This window comes from Moschus berezovskii, chromosome 15, assembly GCF_049115385.1.
Source record: "Moschus berezovskii isolate FMDL1 chromosome 15, NW_MosBer_1.0, whole genome shotgun sequence".
Lineage (NCBI taxonomy): Eukaryota > Metazoa > Chordata > Mammalia > Artiodactyla > Moschidae > Moschus > Moschus berezovskii.
In genome coordinates, this window is record NC_142474.1 from 43,954,557 (window position 1) to 43,974,383 (window position 19,827).

Genomic DNA, 19,827 nt, shown 5'->3' on the forward strand with positions numbered 1-19,827 from the left:
GGCCACCAAGTTCAGTGCCGCTAGGGACATCTGGAATGCAGTATGGCATGTGCCTCACCCTTGTTCCCCCTTAGAGATTTTCATACTAACCACCCCTATCTGGGTAGCTTGAGGGCAGCTGGGGCGGGGAGGCATTAACTTTTCAGTATTTTTGTCCTGTGCTAAGTTGATTCAGTCATGTTTGACTCTTTGTGACCACATATTCTGTAGCCCTCCAGGCTCGTCTGTCCATGGGATTCTCCAAGCAAGAATACTGGAGTGGGTTGCTATGCCCTCCTCCAGGGGATCTTCCTGACCCAGGGATGGAATCTGCATCTCTTATGTCTCCAGGATTGGCAAGCAGGTTCTTTACCACTAGCACCACCTGGGAAGCCCCATTTATTTTGTCCTGAGGTCAAATAAAACCTTCAGCAAAGAAGTCAAGATGCTGGTGTTTGGAAGTCATAGTGTAACATACACAGGGATGGTACAAGTGCAAAGGACATCTGGGCAGGGCACCCACAGCTGAGCTGTAATAGTTTATACCTATTAAAAAAATCAATGGGGAGACTGCACCATGGCCCCGGACCCCTGGTTCTCCACCTACAATTCTACCTGCCAAATTGCACAAGAGATTGATGAGAAAATTCAGCAGCGAAGTCAGTATGAAAGAAATGGTGAAAATACAACCAAGGTCCAGCCTCATGACTGGAGGGGCCAAGCGAGGGGCACCCAACCCTTGGCTCTTGGAGGAGCCGGAGGAGACCGGAGGCTTGGGTTTTGATGATATCCGGCAACAGCAGCAGCAAATTATCCAAGAACAGGACGCAGGCCTTGATGCCCTTTCCTCGATTATAAATCGCCAGAAACAAATGGGGCAGGAAATTCGGAACGAACTGCATGAGCAAAACAAGATAATTGATGACCTTGCCAACCTGTTGGAAAATACCGAGGAGAAACTTCACACTGAAACCAGGCGTGTGCATCTGGTGGACAGGAAGTCCACGTCTTGTGGGATGATAATGGTGATTTTACTGCTGCTCGTGGCCATCGTGGTAGCTGCAGTCTGGCCGATCAACTAGTGGCCATCAAGGGACCACCAACCAGGACACCTGCCAGTGATGGAGTAAAGCCGAGCATCCTCTTGGTACCTGAAAGCCACTCTCAATAAATTCCCCCAAAGTTAATAAAAAAAAAAATCAATGGATGTGTATTGAATAGGTAATACACACATGGTTAAACCTTTTTTTTTTTAACCTTAATCATTTGTTTTTCCTGAAGTGTAGCTCATTTACAGTATTGTGTTAGTTTCAGGTGTACAGCATAGTGATTTGCCTTTTTTGTTTGTTTCTTTTGGAGGTTATATTCCATTATAGGTTATTACAAGATATTGGGTATGATCCCCTGTGCTATACAGTAGATCTTTATTGCTTATCTACCCTATGCCTGTTTTTCATCACCACTGCATCACCTACCAGACAGTGTGCCATGTGGTAGCTGCTCAATGTGAAAGAAAGAAAGAATGGAAGGAAGGAAGGAAAAGGAGGGAGGGAGGGAGAAATAAATTGTCCTGCTAAATGTATATCCAATCTATGTGTCACAATGAAACTGAATAATTGATGGATAGGCTGGAGAATCCCATGGACAGAGGAGCCTGGTGGGCTACAGTCCTTGGGGTTGCAAAGAATAGGACACGACTGAATGACTAATAACTTTTTCTTTCCTAAGCTGGAATGCTCATGGATGAGGCCACATCCTTCTCAGGGTATCAGACTGGAGGCAAACAGTGTCAATTTGTCCCTTATTGGTGGACAGATGGCCAAGGCACTACCTGATTTCTCCGTTTCCCTTCACTGAAATAAACTTGGGTTTGTTTTTCACCTTCTAAGTGATAAGCAATCTGTGAGGCGATACGTTAAGATCCTACAAACATACTCTTCCTCATCAAAATTTCCCCTAGGGTTGGTATGCTTTGGTGATTCTTGTCTGACCCTATGTTTACTGTAACAGTTGAAAAATGATGAGGCTGGCAGTGGTGAGTGTCAACCGGAAGGGGAGCTCCTGGAAGAGTCAGGCAGAGTCTCAGTAATAGGACTTCTAGGAGTCGGGGGCTTCTGTTTCTGTACATCCATCCATTCAGAGTCATAGAGGACCAAGGGCTGTGGGACAAAGCCAGGCTACTTCCCTGGAGCGCAGGGCACCGGAGAAAGCTGCCACAGCTCAGTCACAGTCTCAGAGCTGTGCATGCCCATCAGCCACTTCCCCTGGGCTGGGTCTCAGGAGGGGAACAGACGCCAAGCTATGGCAAGCATCCCCCACTGTCTGCTTCAGGACATTGAACTAAAACACGGTTGACCTTGTCCAAACATAAGTAAAGGATACACAAATCCACATGGAGCTTATGAAGAAATACCACGAAGAGAGGGAAAGAAAACTGCTTCTAAATGACCCAGAGGAAGATTCTTTCTCTGGGAATGACATAACTCAGTATACAGGGGGAAAAAAAAGGTTTTTAGTAATATTTTGTTACTATGCAGGAAGATATTACCTGTAGAGATGGTAGCAGAAATCTGTAAGGACATAATAGGCTGATATAAAAAGGCAACAGAAAGAGATGAAAAGACAGTGAAATAAAGTTTTAATGATGGCTGTCATTTATGGAGTATTTACTATATGCCAGGCACAGTGTATACATTATCTGACTACTCCTAAAAAATAATCTCTACTCTAAAAGACAGAGAGTTTGATAAGAAGTAACTTGCTCAAGATCAAGCAGTGGTAAATATCAGAGTAGTTATCTGAATCCATGTTTGTCTGTCTGACTCTAATGCCATGACATATAGGTTAACCAAAGGATAATTGCAAATAAATTATTAGAATAATATATTCAGCAAATTTGTTGGATTTCTATATAAGCTGTATTTCCATAATGAAAAACCACTAGAAAATAAAAATTTTTGAATATTCCTTAAATAATACATTAAAAAATCATTTTCATAGAAATAAACCTAACAAAATATGTGTAAAATTCTTTACAAAATAAACTATTAAACATTGATAAACCTAAACAAATGGAGAGATATACTATGTTTATAAACTGGAAAACTTATCATAAATAAGTCAAGCTTTCTCTCCATTTAGTAGGCTGTCTTTTCTTTTTGTTTATGATATCCTTTGCTATGCAAAAGTGTTTTATTCTAATGTAGTTCCACTTGTTCATTTTTTATTTTGTTGCATTTGCTTTTGGAACCAGGTCTAAAATAGTATCACCAAGACCAATGTCAAGGAGTTTACTGCCTGTGTGTTTTCTTCTTGAGGTCTTTTATATTTTAGATTATTTTAAATTTACCAGTTGTAACAGAGTTCTCCAGAGGAAGAGAACCATTGGGATACATATATATAGAGAGAGAGAAAGAGAGAAGTTTATTCTAAGGAACTGGCTCACAAGATTGTGGGGTTGGCAAGTTTGAAATCTGTGGAGCAGGCAGCAGGCAGACTGCAGACCCAGGGAAGAGTTGATGTTGCAGCCCTGACCCGGAGTGCAGTCTGGAGGCAATATTTTTCTTCTGAGGACTTCAGTCTTTTCTCCTAAGGCTTTCAATTGACTGAAAGAGGCTCACCCACATTAAAAAGAGTAAAATGCATAATAAAAGTCTACTGATTTAAATGCTAATCATATCTATTAAATAAAAAAATACCCTCTCCACAGGTATTTGACAGGAGTTTGACCAAACGATTGGGCACAATGGCTTTGCCAAGTTGACACATGAAATTAACCATCACACCAGTGAAGTTTTAGAATTTTAGAATAAAAGAGAATAGAATTAGTATGGATTCTATATACTAGAAACATAGAAACATCGTGGTACTACTAATTCCAGCCTCTCCAAGTGCTTTACTATGCCATGCAATCACAAACTGAAATCTGATTCACTGATCAAGAGAAATATGTGATTATTTACTAATATAGCAGTCTCCGAACAAGGCTTCATGATTTATTAAGAATTCTTAAAAGGCAATAGAAACATTCTAATGGTGAGTGAGATAATATTAAATATTGCCATAGTATCTTATGAATTTAGGCATAAACTAGAACATCAAATAGTAATATTTGAAGATTATTATATTAAAGTTTAACATTTTAGACACCTTTTCTTGGAAGGTATTTCTGATTACACCTTTACAGCATTATTTCATTATCATATTAGTAGTATGCCTATTTTCATAGGGAACAAGACATAGTTATCCTTCAATAATTGATGTGTAGTTATGCAGAATGTAATTTTCTGATTATAATGGTTACGTTGGCCATGTTATAGTGTAACTGCTGTAAGGATTGTATCGTACTTGCTAAAATTTTTCTGAGTTCAGAGCTTAGTGATTTAATTCCATTTGACTAAAAAAACTAATCCATGTTAATGTTGACAGCACAATCTCTTTGTATTTTACTATCAAGTAAAATACAGGGATTTTACAGGGAGCAAACATCACTGTTTTGACTGGAAGATTTTTGTTCCATTTTAAGGGAAAATATACTCAACATTTTCCAGGGAAACTGGACCAAGGACCCTTCCTATTTTTAGTTTTTGAGGTTTCTATACTAACACTTTCTATATTTGTCAAATATGCCTAGTAAAAAATCCCTCACCTCGATGAACTTGGTATAAGTGTGAAATTCCTATTGATCTCTCATAAATCTCCAGAATTCCCACAAGCAGAAATGTGGAATTTAAAGGATTTATGCAGTGAAAGGCACTTGAGTAATACCTCAAAAAAAGCAAACTATTTATACATACAATAAAAACCTAAGTTGGAAGCATAGATCAAAGGATTAAAGAAGATACAGTAGTATAAAAACAAAAGGAGAAGATACAAACTCTAAAAACAACTGCAAATGGAATTCATCACAAGCTTTCACAGAAGGGAAAAATTAATTACATAGCATAGCATTAAATAGTGAAAAAAAAGAGTAATATTTGGTTTTTCATTTTTCCCAACCAATCACATGGGCCTTGAAAATTAGTATCAGACATAAAGCCCAATTTTCCTCTGAACTAAATGTTCACAAACATATACATAACTAATCAAAATCAAAGAACCATTGAAATCAAATGGCCATTTATATTATCAACAGAAGCAAGAGTATCTAAGAAATAGATAATCCATGATGTCAGTGTGTATTGTTGAAAGTGCTTACCGAGAAAGCAGAAAATCTAAAAAGCAAGTCGTCAAGGGCAGTAACAGCTGTTGAAAGAGAGAGAATGAAATTACTAACAATGATGAAGTGATTTCAGGAGGAAATGAGAAAATCACATATCAACAAATAGAATTTTTACAAAAGAAAATAGTTTATCCAAGCTTTGATACTCAGCATACTAGAAATAAATGCATTGCTGACATCTGATTCATAGGATATTAGTAACTAAATCACCAAGTAATGGAAAAACTCAGGGCTGAGGCATTATCATCAGAGGAGTATAAGGTCCTGTACATCAGTGTGGCTGAGGAAGTCATTTATTAATAAAATCTGTTTCAACATGAATATCTGGGCCATCAAGGAACCTGAGGTTAGATATGATGAAGACCCACAACATGATTATCTGGAGTTCCAGACACACATTTTTAGCTTTCTCAAGGTATTTGGCTTGTTGTCTATCTCCAGCTATTAGTAACTACAGAAAACACCTGAGTATGAACTAGAATTTTGTAGGGGTGAACTCTTGAATACACAAAGGTGCTCCCATCTTTCAGCACTCCCAGGAACCTAAGGATATGTAAATATAACTGTTCAGAAATTGATGCTTACAATAAGGAGTGTGCCTTCTATCAGCTTTTAAGCCACTCCCCTCCCTCTGCTGTAGCTTTAATCACTGCAGATGGTGACTGCAGCCATGAAATTAAAAGATGCTTGATCCTTGGAAGAAAAGCAATGACAAACCCAAACAGCATATTAAAAAGTAGAGACATTACTATGCCTACAAAGGCCCATATAGTCAAAGTTATGGTTTTTCCAGTAATCATGTATGGATGTGAGAGCTGTACAATAAAGAAAGCTGAGCACCGAAGAATCGATGACTTCGAACTGTGGTACTGGAAGAAACTCTTGAGAGTCCCTTGGACTGCAAGGAGATCAAACCAGTCAATCCTAAAGGAAATAGACCTGAATATTTATTGGCAGGACTGATGCTGAAGCTCCAATACTTTGGCCACCTGATGAGAAGAGTTGACTCACTGGAAAAGGCCCTGATGCTGGGAAAGATTGAAGGCAGGAGGAGAAGGGGATGACAGTGGATGAGATGGTTGGATGGCATCACCGACTCAAAGGACAGGGAAGCCTGGCATGCTGCAGTCCATGGGGGCGCAAAGAGTAGGGAATGAACAACAACAACCTTCCTCTGCTGACACCAGAGAAAGACTCGAATCAGGCAAGGCCCTGCCCACATGTGGGAACCCTCTTCCCAGCCCCACCCCTGTCACGATAAACACATGTCTCCTTTCTTTACGCTCTGGAGCCATTCTGGACCTCCTTGACTACCTGGCTTTGCTCTCCCTAGAGACCCCCTATTAAGGACATAATTAAACTTTTCATACCCTCTTCATGTGTGTGTGCCACCAATAGTCTTAACAACTGAGACAAATTTTGAGAGAGTGTCCATTCTGTTTCTCAGAGTGGTTGCAATGGTGTCGTTCAGTTGCTTAGTCACATCAGACTCTTTGCGAACCCATGGACTACAGCATGCCAGGCTTCCCTGTCCTTCATCATCTCCTAGACTTTGCTCAAACTCATGTCCATTGAGTTGGTGATACCATCCAACCATCTCATCTGGCAGGGTGAGAAGGGGACAATAGAGGATGAAATGGTTGGTTGCAATAGTAATTAATAACACATTGCTTAGCCAGGTTTCTTTCCCCTTATACAGAAAACTCTAGGCCAACTGGTTAATGGTCTAAAATTATAAAGTTAGTACATACTTGGTCAAAGCTGGAAACAAAATATTTGTTCAACTTAATAACAAGAGAATCATAGGTTCTACTTTTCATTTACTTATGAAGCATTTGGGATGCTTGTATTAACTTTGTAGACACAATCAATGTCATCAAACTGGGCTCTTGGTTCTACTCAGCTTCTCTTGAGCTCAAGACAGTCTGTTTCACCAGACCTGTTAAGAAGTGACTTTACACTCCCCTTCTCCATTCAGCCTGGGAAATCATGCTACAATATTCTTTCCTTTAACAAAACAGCTTCTCCATGCTTAAAAGATTTTTTAAAATCATTAATGGCAATGCATGCATGAATGCTAAGTCACTTTAGTCGCGTCCAACTCTTTTCAACCCTATGGATGATAGCCTGCCAGGCTCCTCTGTCCATGGGATTCTCCTGGCAAAAACACTGGAGTGGGTTGTTTTGCCCTTCTCCAGAAGATCTTCTGACCCAGGGATCAAATCTGAGTCCCCTAAGTCCCCTGCATTGACAGGCAAGGTTTTTACCACTAGCACCACCTGGAAAGCACCATTAACGGCAATAAATACAATTACATATCTTATAATCTTTGCATAGGAAATGGGTGAAAAACGAGAAGCCACAAAAGAAAATACTGACACAGTTGGCTGTATACAAATTTAAAGTCCATTTAGCAAAAGACACTAGAATCAAAATTAACAAACAGACTGGGGGAAATACTTGCAATATACACACAAGACAAAGAGTTAATACCTTTACCATATAAAGAACTCTTACAAATCAAAACAAAAAAGATGAACATTATAGTAGAAAAAAAAACGGTTGTTGTTTAGTCACTTAGTTGTGACCAACTCTTTGTGACCCTGGCTTCCCATCCATGGGATTTTCCAGGCAAGAATACTGCAGTGGATTGCCATTTCCTTCTTTAGGATGAAAAAAAGATATGAACAGGCAATTGACTATTACGTATATGAAATGATAAGCAACCCTATTAATAAGCAAAGACATGCAAACTGAAACAATAAAATACTCTGTTTGCCCTAGTATAGGTATGGTCTTGAGACAGATGAAAAAGAATGATGAAACTCAACACTGGGAACAGTAACCCTTATAATACTGCTGGGGAGAGCATCAATGGTGCTGTTTCTAAAGGGTGGTGTGTATCAACATATAAATGCTATTAACTCCACCTCTAAGGATACACCCTAAGTCAGTCATCGTCCAGGGGCACTGATGTGCACATACAGGGATGTTCGAGGGAGTGTTGTTCACATTATCTGAAAACTGGGGCAATGTGAACATCAGTCACTGAGGCTCTGGAGAAGCAAACCATGCTGTAATTATAGACGGGCATTCCATGTAGCCTACAACATGAAAAATGCCATGCACACAGAAGACTGCAGTCTGTAAGGTATCTATCACCCCATGTATGTTTGCTTTTTTTTTTAATGCATAAGAGAATCTAGAAGACTACACACTACATCTTACAATGGCTGACTCTGGGAGTCATGTCCTGGAAAGGACAAGAGGCGGCGTGATTGAGGCCCTGGGATCATTTTCACACAGGGGCCTTCCTGGAAGACTGAAGTTTGAAAGGCGAAATGGAGTGATGAAGGCTGAAGATAAAGATCAGTTGCTTCTCCACCAGCCCTGGAAGACTGCTGCTCCAAGTCCTGAGCCATTAGGGCAGAGGGAGGAGCGGTCCAGCAAACAAGGAACCAGGAGCACAGGAAGGGTGGGCGGCTGAGTCAGGAGGCTTAGCTGCGTTTTCACTGACCACCACCCAGCTAATTATTCCTGGCTATGCTGCCCTCAAGAAAAGGGAGATGAACAGGTCTGTTGTAGCTCTGTGGGGTATGGGGCTGGGAGCTGGGGGTGCTGCAAAGTGCTAAGGAGCACTGTGAACTGCCTGAGGCTGGCTTAATCAGTGGGCTCTGATCTTGGCAGAGGGGATGGTGAGGAAGACCACTTTATCAGGGAAGGGGGAAATGATGTTGAGAAAAGGGCAATGGCTTGCTTCTGGGAACATGTCGGGGCAGAACCCCTTCAGAGGCTCACTCTGTGAGCTGCCAACTGGAAGAGACAGAGACAGGCTTTGGCAAGCAGGAAACAGCACAGTTTAGTGGAGGCAACCGAGTGCCACTCACAGAAGGGGCAGTGAATGTCATTATCTGCAAGCCTCGCTGCAACATTCTGGAACCTGGTGCTCAGCCATGTTCATGGAGCCGAGTAGGAGGCCCCTACAGTCTGTGAGTGACCTTGCTTGTCCAGTGTCAAGGCAGAGGGACATGTTTCCTAAGCTACAGAAAGCCCACTCAAAGGCAGTTACAGAATGAGAGTCATTGAGGAAAACCCTTCCCCTCTCATTCCTCTCTTCAATAGACATGGGGTCCCAGGAGTGAGGACGAACTTAGACCCAAGACCTGGGAGGTACGTACGGAGCATGGCTTGGAGTGGCTGGTGCTCTATCCTTTGCTTCTGTACCCACATTACCCCTGACAAGAGAGATAAAATCTGCTGCTGCTGCTGCTAAGTCATTTCAGTCGTGTCCGACTCTGTGCGACCCCATAGATGGAAGTCCACCAGGCTCCCCTATCCCTGGGATTCTCCAGGCAAGAACACTGGAGTGGGTTGCCATTTCCTTCTCCAATGTGTGAAAGTGAAAAGTGAAAGTGAAGTCACTCAGTCGTGTCCGACCCTTAGCGACCCCACGGACTGCAGCCCACCAGGCTCCTCCATCCATGGGACCTTCCAGGCAAGAGTACTGGAGTGGCTTGCCATTGCCTTCTCCAGAGATAAAATCTACCTACAGTTAAATATGGACTTGGAGAGAGAGTACTTCAGAAACAAAATACCTGATGAAATACAGCTCGTGTCAAGAAACCAAAGAAGCCTGCTTTGACCGTAGGCAAGGGAGAAGCTGGGACCCTCACATCTTGATGCAAGCGCTGCAGTTCAAACTCAGGCCACAAAGACGGAGTGAGACAAAAACAGAGAGACTGGAGTTCAAAGAAAGAAATAGTTCTACCCTCTTTGTAATGTTTTACTCTTGAATACTTTTAATATTGAAACAGATTTTCTAGAAACTAGAAAGTAATTATGGAACCAAAGACATATCTTAACCACATTAATGAATTTAAAAACTTTGAGATTTATACTCATATAGATCAATAAAACAGAAGTGAGAGCTCAGAAATTTTAGATATACACATATGTGGTAAATTAATTTTCAACAAAAACAGAAAGGCCATTCAACAAATGGTCTTCAAATAACTGGATATCCACTTGTGAAAGAAAGGAACAAAGAAAGAAAGGAGGAAGGGAGGAAGGAGAGAGAGGGGAAGAAAGGGGAAGGAAGAAGGAAATAAATAATTAGATCCACACTTCCTCATATTCTCACAAAAGTATCATAGACCTAAAAGTAAAATCTAAAGCTTTATAAGGCCACAGTTGATCTTTTTTTGGTTAATGGAAATATTCAATATTTTTATTGTAGTGGTGATTACGTGACTACATGACTACATGCATTTGTCAAACCTTACAGAATTGAACACTAAAAAGGGTGAATTTTAAGGTTTCTTAATTATGCCTTAATTAAAATTTTTTTGTAATTATGACTGCTAAGAGAGGATCACTTTACGTAAAATCTATCAACTCTGCCACTAACTATCAAAAGTGACTTGGGTAAAGTCCTAAATTTTCTGGGCTCAATTCTTCAGGAAATACACTGAAGTCAGTTTAAGTGGTTCTTGAAATATATAAATATATTTACAAACATATCTGGGGTTGATTAGAGAAGGAAAAAAACATGAACTGTATAGAATTTAGAGACCATAAATTATACAAAATTCAGAAACATCATTATTTCAAAATGATCTTTCTCAGTCCATGAAAACAACATTTAAAAGATTTGTTTTATTTTTCAACATTTGGGAACATGATTGTTTCTTCAAAATAAAACAGTAAGTAGTAAAACAACCAACCAAGGTCTTTCTCTCTTTTGTCATTAACAATAAAGTTTTTAGTACAAAGGCAATACAAAATAGCTATACTGTACATAAGCTTTGTGTTTTTAGCAAGCTTGCTACACGCAGCAGTTTACAAGCAATGGAGATCACCTTTAAGACACCCTGAGCTTATCTCTTCCCTGCACATAACCTCCTGCAAAAGGGGAAAGTCACTTCATAAGAGCTTGTCCACAGTGCACTTTCTCTGTCCTTTGCCTCACAGGCAACATAAGCAATGTCACCATAGCCCAGCACTCTGGGTTCCATGCCTAACCCTTAGCAGCAAAGCTGGAATGGGGTTTAGGGCACTGAACATCAGCATCCTCTACACCATCACCATTAAAAGTGTGTAAATGGATTGAAACTCTAGTTAGACAAAACTTAGGAAAAGAAGTGGACTTCTTCCCTTTTAAAGGACACAGTGTCTGAGAAACAAAGAACCTCCCATTGGAAGTTACATAGCGCCCCCTCTCATCCAACATAGTTTATCTTTTATCATCAGCACCTGAAGAGCTGTCATTTAACTTCTTTTACCTACTCACCTGGGGGAACAGAAAAAATTTAGTGGCATCCCCAAATCAATTCACATTTAGGAATGGATTTTAAAATTAGTAAACTGCCACCTATATGCCCAACATTGTTGAATAACTTTCCCAGAATTTTCTTATGTTGAATTAAGATCTGCCTACACACATAAAATTTCCACCAATAGATCTTAAAATTTTTTTAATTGAAGTATAGTTGATTAGCAATATCATATTAACCAAATAGATCTTTTGATGCTACTGATAACAAATCCAATCTCCCTTTTATAACTCTAAGTATTTTAAGACAGCTTTAATTTTATACTAAACTTTTTTAATGTAAGCTGGTAATTTTCAGAACAACAAAAAATAAAATTTTTAAACAAATACACAAAATTCTACTGTCTAATAAACTGTTTATTTAGTGGCTACTAAGTGCTCAGCATAGTTCACCTCTAAAAGCAAAGAGCTTAGAAGTCATCATTCTCTTCTTTACAACAAGCAAGATCTGGACAAACTGAAATATCAGTGGCTTTTCTTAGACCCATTAGAGAACTGAGGACGCAAGGCTATCTGCTACCTCGAAATCTGGCAAGATGGGAGAGCCCTGGGAGTCACAACTGAGACCTGTCTAACTGAAGTAGAAGTGCAAGAGCCATAAGCCGGTAGGGGCATACAAATAGCAAATATAATGAATCACTGGAGGCTGAGGGTAGAATACCATAGGAGTGAGAATCTCGTGGGGTGATCAGCCTTAGAGGGGTCCAAACGTCTGTGGGTTTTACCTCCAAGAACCCCAGGTTCTGATGATAAAAAGCCAAGAAAGATCCCCCAGGGTTATGGTAGGGGGAAGAGAAAAGTAACCATTGTGAAATGCACCCAGAGCGTTGCCCTACGAATGGCCATTCTCCAAGGGCAAGGACTTTACTGGAGACTTCTCTGACATGGGGGAAGGGACTTTCTCCAGCCCCAGCCCTCTCTAGCTTTTTTGCCTCTCTACAGGCAGGGGAGAACTAAAACACACTTGTGAAGGTCACATCCAGGGACACAGCCCCACTAAAAGACTGAGATTTAATCATAAGATTATAGAACACTCCCACCCCCAATGACTGATCACCACATCATAACTATTACGATATACTATTATGATATGATAAACTATTATGGTATACTAACAGTGGGATTGCAGCTGAAAGAGCTTTGAGACACAGGCTCTATTTAAGAAAGTCCTTGATGAGGCCCTAAAGCAACAGGAGGGACAAAAAGTAAAGACACTGGAGAAATATGTCCTACAACTGCAGAAAACATTAAATACTGCACAACTCCTAACTAGATTATCATTAAAACGGAAATTTAAAAAAAGGCCAGGGTAGCAACACTTGTATCACACAAAACAGACTAAGAAGAAGATATAACAATTGTAAATATATATGCACCCAACACAGGAGCACCTAAACACATAAAGCAAATATTAACAGATAAAAAGGAAAAAATTGACAGTAGCAGAATATTAATACAAGACTTTAACACTTTATTTACATCAAAGGACAGATGATTCAATTGGAAATCAATAAGGAAATACTGGCCTTAATGACATATTAGACTGTATGGCCTTAAAAGATATATATAGAAAATTCCATCTAAATGCAGCAGAATACAAATTGTTTTCAAGTGTACATGGAACATTCTCTAGGATAGATCACATGCTAGACCACCAAACAAGCCTCAGTAAATGTGAAAAACTGAAATCACATCAAGCATATTTTTGACCATAACACTATGAGATGAGAAATCAAGTACAAGAAAAAATGTAAAAAACACAAATAAGTGGAGGTTAAACAATAGGCTACTAGACAACCAATGTATCACTGAATAAATTAAAGAGGAAATTTTTAAAAATCTGAAATAAATGAAAATACAATGATAAAAAAATCTATGGTACACAATAAAAGAAGTTCTAAGAGATTAACTTTTAGTGACACAAGTCTACTTCAGGAAATAAGAAAAATCTCAAACAAACAATCTAACTGTACACCTAAAGAAACTAGAAAAACAAACAAAACCCTAAGTTAGCAGGAGGAAAGAACTCATGAAAATCAAAGCAGAAATAGAGACTAAAAAATAATAGAAAAGATCAGCAAAACTAAGCTGGGTCTTTGAAAAGATAAAACAAACTTGATAAATCTTTAGCCAGATATATCAAGAATAAGAGAGGGCTCAAATCAATAAATTGAGAAATGAAAAAGGAGAAGTTACAACTGACAGCACATAAATACAACAAATCATCAGATGTTACTAAAGGACAGCCATATGCCAACAAAATGAACAACCTAAAAGAAGTGGACAAATTCCTGCAAATGTACAATTACCCAGGACTGAACCAGGAAGAAATAGAAAGTAAGCACCTATCCTTCTCAAACTAATCCCAAAAATTTCAGGGGAAAGAATGCTTCTTAACTAATCCTGTGAGACCAGCATCACCTTGACACCAAAACCAGACAGATACTGCACACATAAAAAAATGACAGGCCAATATCACTGATAAGTACAGGTGCAAAACTCAACAAAATGTTAACAAACTGAATCCAACAATACATTAAAAAGATTATGAACACAAAGATCAGTGGAACAGAATTAGTTCAGTTCAGTCACTCAGTTGTGTCCGACTCTGTGACCCCATGAACTGCAGCACGGCAGGCCTCCCTGTCCATCACCAACTCCCAGAGTTTACTCAAACTCATGTCCATTAAGTCAGTGATGCCATCCAACCATCTCATCCTCAGTCGTCCCATTCTCCTCCCACCTTCAATCTTTCCCAGTCAGGGCCTTTTCAGATGCATCAGGTGGCCAAAGTATTGGAGTTTCAGCTTCAGCATCAGTCCTTCCAATGAATATTCAGGACTGATTTCCTTTAGGATGGACTGGTTGGATCTCCTTGCAGTCCAAGGGACTCTCAAGAGTCTTCTCCAACACCACAGTTCAAAAGCACCAATTCTTTGGTGCTCAGCTTTCTTTATAGTCCAACTCTCACATCCATACATGACTACTGGAAAAATCATAGCTTGACTAGACGGACCTTTGGAGAAGGCACTGGCGACCCACTCCAGTACTCTTGCCTGGAAAATCCCATGGACGGAAGAGCCTGGTAGGCTGCAGTCCATGGGGTGGCTACGAGTCAGACACAACTGAGCGACTTCACTTTCTCTTTTCACTTTCATGCATTGGAGAAGGAAATGGCAACCCACTCCAGTGTTCTTGCCTGGAGAATCCCAGGGATAGGGGAGCCTGGTGGGCTGCCTGGGGTGGCACAGAGTTGGACATGACTAATGTGACTTAGCAGCAGCAGCAGACGGACCTTTGTTGGCAAAATAATGTCTCTGCTCTTTAATATGCTATCTAGGTTGTTCATAACTTTTCTTCCAAGGAGCAGCATCTTTTAATTTCATGATTGCAGTCACCATTTGCAATGATTCTGGAGCCCAAAAAAATAAAGTCTCTCATTGTTTCTACTATTTCCCATGAAGTGGGAAACTTCTATTTGCCATGAAGTGATGAGACCAGAATAGAGAGCCCATAAGTAAACCCACACACTTACGTTCAATTCCTCTACAACAGAGGAGGCAAGAATATACAATGGAGAAAAGACAGTTTCTTCAATAAGTTGTGCTTGGCAAACTGGATAGCTACACGTAAAAGAATGAAATTAGAACACTTCCGCACATCACACACAAAAATAAACCCAAATGGATTGAAGACCTATACACAAGACCAGATACTATATGACTTCTAGAGGAAAATATAGGCAGAACACTCTTTGATATAAAGAGTAGTGATATCTTTATGAAACCATCTGCTAAAGTAATGGAAATAAAAACAAAAATAAACAAATGGGACCTAATTAAAAGGTTTTGCACACAAAATAAAAAGGGAACATACAGAATGGGAGAAAATATTTGCAAATGATGCAACTGACAAAGGGTTAATCTCCAAAATATACAAACAGCTCATACAGCTCAAAAAAAAAAAATCCCAATCAAAAATGGGTAGACAACCTAAATCTTTTTCCAAATAAGACATACAGATAGTCAAAAGGCACATGGAAACATGCTCAACATCAGTAATTTTTCGCACAGTTGTGTCTGACTCTTGCAACCCCATGGACTATATAGTCCGTGGAATCTACAGGTCGGAATACTGGAGTGGGTAGCTGTTCCCTTCTCCAGGGGATCTTTCCAACCCAGGGATCGAACCCAGGTCTCCTGCATTGCAGGCAGATTCTTTACCAGCTGAGTCACCAGGGAAGCCCAAGAATACTGGAGTGGTTAACCTATCCCTTCTCCAGCAGAGCTTCCCAACCAAGGAATTGAACTGAGGTCTCCTGAACTGCAGGCAGATTCTTTACCAACTGAGCTACCACAGAAGCCCCAACTATTAATACTGGAGAAATGCAAATCAAAACTACAATGAGGTATCACCTCACACTAGTCAGCATGGACATTACCAGAATCTCTACAAATAATAAACCATTGGAGAGGGTATGGAGAGAAAGGAACCTTCCTACACTGTTGGGGGGAATGTAAATTGGTACAGCTACTATGGGGAACAGTATGGACATTCCTTAAAAAAACTAAAAATAGAGCTACCATATGATCCTACAATCCCACTCTGAGGCATATATCCAGAAAATCCATAAGGTGTGTGAACCCATGTTCACTGCAGCAATATTTAAAACAGCCAAGACCTGAAGGCAACTTAAATGTCCATCGACAGATGAATGGATAAAGAAGACGTGGTATATTTATACCATGGAACATTACTCATCCATAAAAAAGAATGAAATAATGCTATTTGCAGCAACATGGACAGACCAAGTGGGTATCATGCTAATTGAAGTAAGCCAGAGAACAAGAAATACCATATGATACCACCTAAATGTAGAATCTTTAAAAAAATGATACAAATGAATTTATATACAGAACAGAAATAGACACACAGACCTAGAAGACAAACTTGTTACCAAAGGGAAAAGGTGGGGGAGGGATAAATTAGGAGTTTGGGATTAACATGTATACATTACTATACATAAAACAGACAACCAACAAGGACCTACTCTATAGCATAGGAAACTATATATTTTGTAATAGCCTGTATGGGAAAAGAACCTGAAAAAACATATCTATGTATGTATAACTGAATTACTTTAACTTCTGAAACATAACATTGTAAATGAACAATACTTCAATAAAAAAAATTTTAAGTACTTTCTTTATGCCTGAAGAGTCATGCTTTCTCTAAAGAGGGGATAATGTTGTTCAACATTTTGGCTGTAGAATGTCATGGGACAAGAGAAGAACTGAAGGACAGCTGTCAGGAGATGGTGAGAATGCTCAGCCCTTAAAGGCATAAATCTCTACACAAGCCCATATCCGTTATAATACTAACGTTACTTTTCATCTATCTCCTTTGACATAATGTGGGTTGCCAACCTCTGCAATACTACATGCTATTTTAGGAAATATGTCTTTCTGTTGTTCTCAGAAAGAAAGCAGTGACTGAGAGTAAAATAAAGGAAACAAGAAATAAAGTAAATATTCTAGGAAACAGCTATGATCAGTGACTTCATCTACTATTTAAACGTATTTAAGCCAACCTTCACATTTTTACAGATGGGAAGACTGAGTTCAGAAAGTTTTAGTACAGTTCAATAGAGTAGGAATCAACTGAAGTCTAATTCTAAAGCATGATTGCTTTTTACTATGTCATATTCCTCTCATAGAAAACTAACAAGAATGAAAATATGAATATATCAGAGCCCTAAGCTAAAATTTCTAGCTTGAATATTTATTTAAGAGTGGTTATTTCTGAATGTTATTTCAAAGGACTTTCCCTTTGCACTTTATATATGTCTTGGTTAATTTTCTTTCCTTATTTTGGTTTTTTAAATGAGCAATAGTAACTTAGTAAATAGAAGGCTATTAAGGAAATACTAAGTTATGTATGTAAAACTGAACTAGACTGATTAAAAACATACTTTTAAATAATTATCCAGTGCTGGTGAGAGACAAAGGGACAAAAGGTTACATCACACATTGCTGACATGTAAACTGGATACAGGTTTTGGGGAGGGTAATTTGGCAGCTTCTCCCAAAATGTATAATAAACTTATCCTTTGATCCAATTTTACATCTAGAAGTCCATCCTGAGGAATTATTTGTACCAGTACACACAGATCTGCATATATTCACCGCAGCACTGTTTTTAATAGAAAGAAACAGGTGAAAAGGGAGAGGGAGGGACAGAGAGAAGAGGAAAGGAAGAAAGTACACTTGTCACCATGGGACCCATGAAATAAAATACAATAAAATTATCATGGAATATTAATAATCAGAAAGAGAATGTCTACACGCACTGCCATTAAAGCACATATTTGTACTGACAAGGAACGTGTGTAAAAGTACTGATTTGCAAGCTGATATAAAATAATTAAGTGAAGAAATCAGAATATATATGTAATGATGCCATTGTATTTTTTAAGTGTGAATGCATAAGTTATGGAGAGGGCAATGGCAGCCACTCCAGTACTCTTGCCTGGAGAATCCCATGGATGGAGGAGCCTGGTGGGCTGCAGTCCGTGGGGTCGCTGGGGGTCGGACACGACTGAGCGACTTCACTTTCACTTTTCGCTTTCACACATTGGAGAAGGAAATGCAACACACTCTAGTGTTCTTGCCTGGAGAATCCCAGGGATAGGGGAGCCTGGTGGGCTTCCGTCTATGGGGTCACACAGAGTCGGATACGAATGAAGTGACTTAGCAGCATAAGTTATAGATACATACAGAAATAGAACTATAGAATAAGAGTTGGACTGTGAAGAAAGCTGAGCGCCAAAGAATTGATGCTTTTGAATTGTGGTATTGGAGAAGACTCTTGAGAGTCCCTTGGACTTCAAGGAGATCCAACCAGTCCATCCTAAAGGAGATCAGTCCTGGATGTTCACTGGAAGGACTGATGCTGAAGCTGAAACTCCAATACTTTGGCCACCTCATGCAAAGAGCTGACTCATTGGAAAAGACCCTGATGCTGGGAGGGACTGGGGGCAGGAGGAGAAGGGGACGACAGAGAATAAGATGGCTGGATGGCGTCACTGACTCGATGAACGTGAGTCTGAGTGAACTCTGGGAGTTGGTGGTGGATAGGGAGGCCTGGCATACTGCGATTCATGGGGTCGCAAAGAGTCGGACACAACTGAGCGACTGAACTGAACTGAACACACCTAGAAAAACATACCCAGAAAACCCTCCATAATGATTACTTCTGGAGAGAGTTGTGGGACTGAGTATTTGGAAAAATGACTTTCACTTTCACCTTGGCTGAGGTTGACCAACATTTTCTGTAAAAGCACCAGCAAGTAAATATTTTAGACTCGTGGGCCATATGGTCTTTGTTGCAACTACTGTGCTCAACTCTGCCACTGATAAAGGTGTGTGGCTCTGTTCAATAAAATTTTATTTATGAACACTGAAATTTAAACTTCATATAATTTTAATGTTGAGTTTCAAGGCAGCTTTTTCACTCTCCTCTTTCATCCTCATCAAGAAGCTCTTTAGTTCCGCTTCACTTTCCACAATTACAATCGCATCATCTGCATATCTGAGGTTGTTGATATTTCACCCGACAATCTTGACTCCAGCTTGTGTTTCATCCACCCCAGCATTTTGCATGATGTTCTCTACATATATTAATAATATTAAATAAGCAGAGTAACAATATATAGCCTTGTTATACTTCTTTCCCAATTTGGAACCAGTCCATTGTTTCATGTCCAGTTCTAACTGTTGCTTCTTGACCTGCATACAGGTTTCTCAGGAGACAGGTAAGGTGGTCTGATATCCCCATCTCTTTTAATAATTTTCCACAGTTTGCTGTGATCCACACAGTCAAAGGCTTTAGCATAGTCAATGAAGCAGAAGTTTTTCTGGAACTCCCTTGCTTTCGCTATGACCCAAAGAATGCTGGCAATTTGATTTCTTGTTCCTCTGCCTCTTCAAAACCCAGCTTGTATATCTGGAAGTTTGAGGTTCATTGTACTACTGAAGCCTAGCTTGAAGGATTTTGAGCATAATCTTGCCAGCATGTGAAATGAGCACAATTATACGGTAGTTTGAACATTCTTTGTCATTGCTCTCTTTTGGGAGTGGAATGAAAACTAACTTTTTCCAGTCCTGTGACCACTGCTGAGCTTTTCAAATTTGCTGACATACTGAGTGCAGCACGTTAACAGCATCATCATTTAGGATTTTATATAGTTCAGCTAGAAAGTCTGTCACCTCCACTAGCTTTGTTCATACTAGAGGGT

The 19,827-nt window shown here is 39.6% G+C and overlaps 1 pseudogene; it reads left to right on the forward strand.

Annotated features, from left to right (window-relative positions):
* Positions 1-644: 644 nt before the first annotated feature.
* On the forward strand, positions 645-1,150 carry LOC129555383 (syntaxin-8 pseudogene; annotated as a pseudogene).
* Positions 1,151-19,827: the final 18,677 nt, after the last annotated feature.